Genomic DNA, 7,177 nt, shown 5'->3' with positions numbered 1-7,177 from the left:
AGTACAGAGAAATATGTCCTTTGAACAGGATCGAAGAGGAATAAATGCTTAGCAGAAAGTCTCTTACAGCAAGATGAACGTAGTTTTTAGCAAACTTATCTGCAGAAATGAACTGCAGTTCATATCCTTAAGAGATGCAAAAGATATTGTGCTATCAAAGGCAGAAGAAAGCACTGATGTCAACAGTAATATAAAGATGATTTACAGTTGCTAAATTTTGATGGCAACGCATTTTGTCCTGCAGTATGTGATCGTTTCAGGGATCCATAGCTGATGCCAAACCTGAAAAGATAATACTGCATGACCTGTACTTCTTCCTAAAGTGGTGCATTGGTGGTCCCAGTGACTTCAGCGTATGACAGTAAGCAAGTGGCGCATAAGGCTGCCATTTTATTGCAACGCCTCATATATGGGTACTTGAGTGAATGGCAGGTTTCCAGCACATACAACTGTATGGCAAATACATAATCTACCACTACAAGTTGGTTTAACACAGGGGTGGGCAAACTTTTTTGCCTGAGGGCAATGGAAATTGTATGGTGGGCCATGAATGCTCACGAAATTGGGGGTAGGGGTGTGGGAGGGGGTGAGGGTTCCGGCTGGGGGTGCAGGCTCTGGGGTGGGGCCAGAAATGAGTTCAGTGTGCGGGAGGGGGCTCCGGGTTGGGGGGGAGTGAGGGCCCTGGGGTGGGGCTGTGGATGAGGTGTTTGGGGTGCAGGAGGGGACTCCAGGCTGTGACCAAGGGGTTCAGAGGGAAGGAGGGGGATCAGGGCTGGGGCAGGGGGTTGGGGCATGGGGGAGGGATGTGAGGGCTCCAGCTGGGGCTGGGGATGAGGGACTTGGGGTACAAGGGGGGCTCCAGGCTGGGATTGAGGGGTTTGGAGGGCGGGAGGAGGATCAGGAGTGTGGCAGGGGATTGGGGTGCAGCGGGGGCTCGGGGTGCAGGCTCCATGCAGTGCTTACTGCAAGCAGCTCCAGGAAGTATGAACCCCCTCTGGCTCTGAGGCACGGCCAGGCGGCTCTGAGTGCTGCCCCATCTGCAGATGCCACCCCTGCAGCTCCCATTGGCCGGGAACCGCGTCCAATGGGAGCTGCAGGGGCAGTGCCTGTGGACGAGGTGGCATGCAGAGCCGCTTGGCCACGCCTCCACATACTACATAGGAGTCGGAGGAGGGGGTCACGCTGGAGGGGGGTCATGCTGGCTGCTTCCTGGGAGCTGCGTGGAGTGGGGCAAGCCCCCAATCCTGCTCCCCAGCTAGAGCACCGGAGTGGGGCAAACCCCTGACCCTGCTCCCCGGCAGGAGTTGAGAGCAGGATTAAATGGTCTGATGGCTCGGATCTGGCCCGTAGTTTGCCCACTCCTGGTTTAACAATTCATTCCAAAACCTGTCGCAAATTAGCAAATTCTTCATACAGCTTATGCACAGCTTTGGCGTCTCCATTGACTACAATGAAGTACTCCACCTGGTGACCGCAATTGCAAACGAGGTTCTTCAGTGCATGGAACTGAATGAAGGATTGTACATTCCCCCAGACCTCATCAAGGCTAGGTTCATATTTTGTGCTGCCCATAAAACTTAGACTTCCTTGAAGACATGGCAGATGTCAAAGATACCTTTCATGTTACTGTTATAGTCTATCAGGAGTGTATTAATGGGGACAAGTCCCAGCCTCAAATGCTGCCTGTATCAGCAAAGAACTGTTCCTTGGAGGAGCTTCCTGACTGACTCACTTTCCTACCAAGGTCCAAAAATTTTGAAGCCAAAAAGTTCAGTTTGCAATGCAGCAGCAACTCAATCAACTACAGTAGAGCTTACTACGTTCACTTAGTTATTGTGCAAAAGTGGGATGCACGTCACAGGTGAAAAATCATTGTGTGTGACTTCAGCTGAAGAGATAGAAGACGTACCATCAAATGATCTGGACACCCAGGATATACCGTGCCACACCATATCAGGAGAAAGGTACATTCCAACATGGTCAGCCTTCAACTCAGCACTACATGAGATGCCAGGGCAAAGGATCCATGTATGCATCCTGCCAATCCATGTATGCATCCAGCCCCACTGATCGCTCAATTTAGTTGTCATTCTTTATGCAGCTGGAATGCATGGACAAAGACATCAGCAGAATGAATCAAAAGGTGTTGTGACGCTATACATGGGCTTTTACAGGCCTCTTCAACAGCTAATAATGTCCCGAGATGGTCTTTGTGGATGGTGGATTCTACATCCTGGTGAACTGCATGTATTCTTTGCAGTGATATGTGCAATAAGTTCCTTAGTTGATGCCACTAGTACTCCTGAGATCTGGTGGATTTTGTACAGTGACATTGCTGTGAACCAAATTCTTCCTGGGAAAAAGTTGTGATGCGCTATAGAAGCACATACCTGAACACTGGCTGCCCTTCAAAAATGCTACCTAAATGTCTTATCTGAAAAGCCTACTGATGTGTTGGAAGTCATTTCCCAAAGGGTACAGGACTTGCGAGACCACTTCCACAGATCCAGTATACACTCTGCTCTCAATGACCTATTATGCATGATGGAGAACTGCAATATCACAGAATAGATCAAGCAATTTGATGACCTTGAATCGATGACAAAGCCAACTTTTGGGAGGGTATGGCAATACATGAAGATGATTGAATCTTCCCTGCTCTTTATTCAATCTTAGGACTGCTGATTGGAATTTGCAGCTTGTAGCACTGGAAGACTGAAATGCATTTCTGCTTCAGATTTAACCAACTATTCTGTGATGTTTGCCTGGTGCCTTGCTGAAATCAGAGGTGTAGACAAGTGTGGCCCTGACATGTGGGAGGCATTTCAAAGAGGAAATTGGGAAAGAGGAAAACATCACCATTTCCCTTCTGTGCATTTGGTTCAGACAAAGCCCTAGAACATAAAAACAGAGCAACGAAAGTTGTTGGGAGGTTGGTGGGCATAACATAGCATCCAAATGATCTTTCCCAGTTTTTCCCAGAACTCCACTGAGTTTTGAACAAAACATTAAATGTACCTGGGATGACTTCCCCAGAAGTAATCCAGAAAGATTCAAGAAGGGTCAATTTTAATGCTACAGGATGAGCTTCCTTGCACTGGCAATCCATTTGCATATGATGGACCAGAGCTTGTTAATATTATGGCAAAATCAGTCTTCAGTGATGAGATCGCTAAAAATGTCAGTTGACTGTACACTTTGGGTTATGACTTGTATGAAGCCTTCAAAACCCAAAGAATTATTCAAGGTTCCATCAATCTATGGACTCCAATCAAGAAGAACAGACTTCAGCTGTGCTCGAATGCAAAGAAGAAAGTCAAATGAAGGTGGCAGAGCTATGTTGATAGATGTTTTCCAAGAAGCAGTCAAATGGAGAAAAATTGCTCCCAATAAAGGGTGCATTTATGCCTGATATCCAAAGGGCAAATTATCAAGCTATGGAATGGCTCCAGGATCATCAAGCACATCCCAGAACTACCCTTCCCTATCAGGCATGGATGGGTCTGGGGATGTCCGATCACACAAGTTGTGTGTGAAATACCATATACTCCCAGATCAATCCTTCAGCTAATCAAATGCTCATGTGCAAAGACCAGATGCTAACATCTTGCAAATGTCTGGCCAGCAGCCTGCCTTGTGCAGAGATGTGCGAATGAGGTGTGGACGAGGATCAGTGTGTCAACATGTTTAGCAGTGGTGCTCTAGGTGGAGACAACACTGCTGATGACTTTGATGAAAAAATGTTTTCAGTTAGTCATGTCAAGGCTAACTTCCCTAGGATTACCAAAGATCAGCATCTTTTTCATGCAAGCAATGCATCCCTGTGTTAAAGTGTAATCCAAAAATGTTTATTTTTAAACTTTTCCCCCAAATATATAACTATAAAATTGTTCTAGGTTTGTCATACTTAGTACCACTGTGTTTGTGGGAGAAAGGGCTTTTGAATGATCCCCAACTCGACCCCTTTCTGACAATACTGTATTATCAAAATGTCCACCAACCAGAGGACCTGGAGCTGGGAGCCGAGGGGCAGGGCCGGCACCAGGCACCAGCTTAACAAACAGGTGCTTGGGGCGGCCAAGGGAGAGGGGCGGCACCTGCAGCAATTCGGGGGTGGCAGGTCCCTCACTCCCTCTAGGAGAGGAGGACCTGCCGCTGAACTGCCGCGCCGATCGTGGCTTTTTTTTTTTTTTTTTTGCTTGGGGCGGCAGAAATGCTGGAGCCGGCTCTGCCGAGGGGTGTGTATGTGCAGTGAGTCCCCCCACCACACTGTAGTTGGTGACACCATTGCAATTATGATTCTGCAGATTCTTACGTCTCCAATGACACCTCCCCTACCTTGCGATCACTAACTTGCACTCTGAATGAGACATTACTACATTATGCTCATAGATTATACGGTTAAAACAGCTAGGCAATGCTGCCTGAATATTTCTATCTGACATGCAATAATTTGCCATCAGAATAATATGAAATTTAAAAGCTAGCACTGAACTATTACTGCTTATAAACTATATATACATACAGACATATATAACATCTCATGGGTAAAGCATCTCATGTATATGTAAATGGCAGAGAAAAAAAGCCAGTACTCTATCTGACTTAAGGTTTTCCATTCGAGCTCTGACTGGGAGTAAAATTCATGAGTTGAAAATGGTAATTGTAATGCACACAGAGGCCAGGAGTCAGCAGGAAATGAAATATGTTGTTTGCTGTTTCTTGAGACAAGACGTGTTTGTTGAAAACTCCTGCTCCAATTCGTTGTGATAGCTATCGCTAGGCCTTATTTTGCTCTCTTTTGCACAAGTGTAAATCAGCCGTAACTCAGCTGAAGTCGGTAGATTTATATGTGTGGAGCAGCACAGAGCCCTCTTCTCCCCAGGAAAAAGCCTTGATCAGTATGGGACTAAACTGGGTACCACCACCTAACTTTCGCCATGGCTGGTCCTCTATTGTGCGGGCAGAATGGCAGCAGGAGACTGGCTAATAGACCAGCAGGTTTTCATTCCGGAGGAGGAGTGTCACTCCCAAACAAAGACAAGGGGTTGGTTGCCAGTGACTTGAGTTTCATTGGAGGGAATGGGATGTCACTGCAAAAATCAATAGAAGGGTTAGCTGCGGGTCATCTGGATCAGCTTCACTTCACTTTCACTATTGTGCTGGGAAGCAGCAGCAGAGGAAGAGAGAGCTGTGGGGCTGAGAGAGAAAGCATCCTGGAGCCAGCAGGACAGGACAGGCCTGGGAACTTGAATGAATCTACTCCACAGACCCAACAACTCATCATTCTGGGCTTACGCTGCACCTTAGCATCATAGGGCTCAAAGAGGTTGGAAGGTGGCTGTTACAGAGTCTGGGGGAGACAAGGCCCTACACCCCTGGCTTTTTGCGATTTACCATGACTTTTAGCCAGTCAGTAAAACAGGTTTATTTAGACGACAGGAACACAGTTTAAGACAGGCCTTGCAGGTACTGACAACAGGACCCCCTTAGTCAGGTCCATCTTGGAGGGCCAGGGGAGGCCAGGAGGTTTGTTTGGCCTCCCCACCATTTTTTTAGCCAGCTTTAAAATGAAACTTTTCAGCCCCTCCTCTGCCTTTGTTCCTTTCCCGGGCCAGGAAGTCACCTGATTTCTTTGTTCTTCAACACCTTTAGTTGGCTCCTTTGTAGAGGAGGGGCCCAGGCCATTAGTTGCCAGGAGACAGGGTGTTGACCATTTTTTGTGCAGACAGTATTACAGGGGCCCTTTTGGGCTCTGCAACAATTACACACCCTGTTCCCCCCACCTAGATACCTAAGAAATGCATAGGGGAAACGGAGGCACTCACACAGTGTTCAGAGAAAACATTAAGAACATTTCCACTTTGTTACAGTGGCTTGGTCCAGGATGGGAACATGGGGGTTTGTCAGATACAGAAGGCTTGATCTTCCTCTCATTCACCATGGTGTTTGTACCAGTATGTCAGGCACAGCCCCCAGGGATTGGTCAAGGGGATCCCAAATGCCAAAGCACATACCTCTGACTAAATACCAACCCCCACTTTTGGGAAAGCAAGAGTTAATCATCAGGGAGACCTGTCAATAGATCAATACCTTTATCCAGATGCGGGATGGGAGGGTAAATCGTGGGGCAATGCCAAGGGTGGTCCCAGGAAGAGACCCCTAACAGAAATTACACATATACTTTCCCCAACAATAATACAGTGTACTCTGACCATGCTGGCTCACCAAGAAGGGGGAAAGTGGTACATCATGGGAGTTATAGTCCAGTCAGAGAGCTTGGTGCATAGAGGAGAGTGATGGCATGAAGCACTCAAACTACAACTCCCATGAGGCACTGGGGCAGCCTTTTCTAATTGAAAATTACAATTTGCACCTGAATTTTTTTGCCTTTTGATTTGTTGCCAAAAAGTCAGAATGTTCAGGGGTAAATTTAGAGGAAAACTATTTTCTTTAATCAAGATTGCCCATGAGTGTGTGTGTGCAGGAGTCTATTTTCGGATTAGCTCTAGTTATGATAAAGTTGCTTTCAAGTGCTGGATTTGAGCAAACCCTCAAAGGATGTGTGAGTCGATAGGTTAACACAAAGGATGAGTTCAAAGTTATAATGGTAATTCAGGGGGATCACACCTAAACTTGACACCACGTAGGCAAGAGTATACCTGAGAAGGTTCCCTGACAAAGAGAATACATTTTTGTGAAGAATGACTGAACAGACTTGTAAATGAGGAAGTGTATCCTGTCAGCAAGAGCAGAGAAAGAGAACGCATCAGGCTGCAGGATGGGCACAGACTAAGGTAGATTTTAATCTCTGATTTAACACAACTGTATCTCTTAAGCCAGATCCTCAACTACACCTCTACCTTGATATAACGTGACCCGATATAACACGAATTCTGCTATAATGCGGTAAAGCAGTGCTCCGGGGGGGGCGGGGCTGTGCACTCTGGCAGATCTAAGCAAGTTCGATATAACGCGGTTTCACCTAGAACGCGGTAAGATTTTTTGGCTCCCGAGGACAGCGTTATATCGAGGTAGAGGTGTAGCGTAAATCAGAGTAGCTCCATTAAAGTCCATGTTCAGTTTCAGAAAGTTCTAAGCTAGCTAACTAGGCCTATTATGGATCTGATTTTATTCCAATTGCCTTTGACCTTCTCTTGGGTTTCTAATAAACTTT

The sequence above is a fragment of the Trachemys scripta genome, chromosome 5 (genome assembly GCF_013100865.1).
Source record: "Trachemys scripta elegans isolate TJP31775 chromosome 5, CAS_Tse_1.0, whole genome shotgun sequence".
Classification (NCBI taxonomy): domain Eukaryota; kingdom Metazoa; phylum Chordata; order Testudines; family Emydidae; genus Trachemys; species Trachemys scripta.
Note: the sequence above shows the minus strand (reverse complement) of the source record.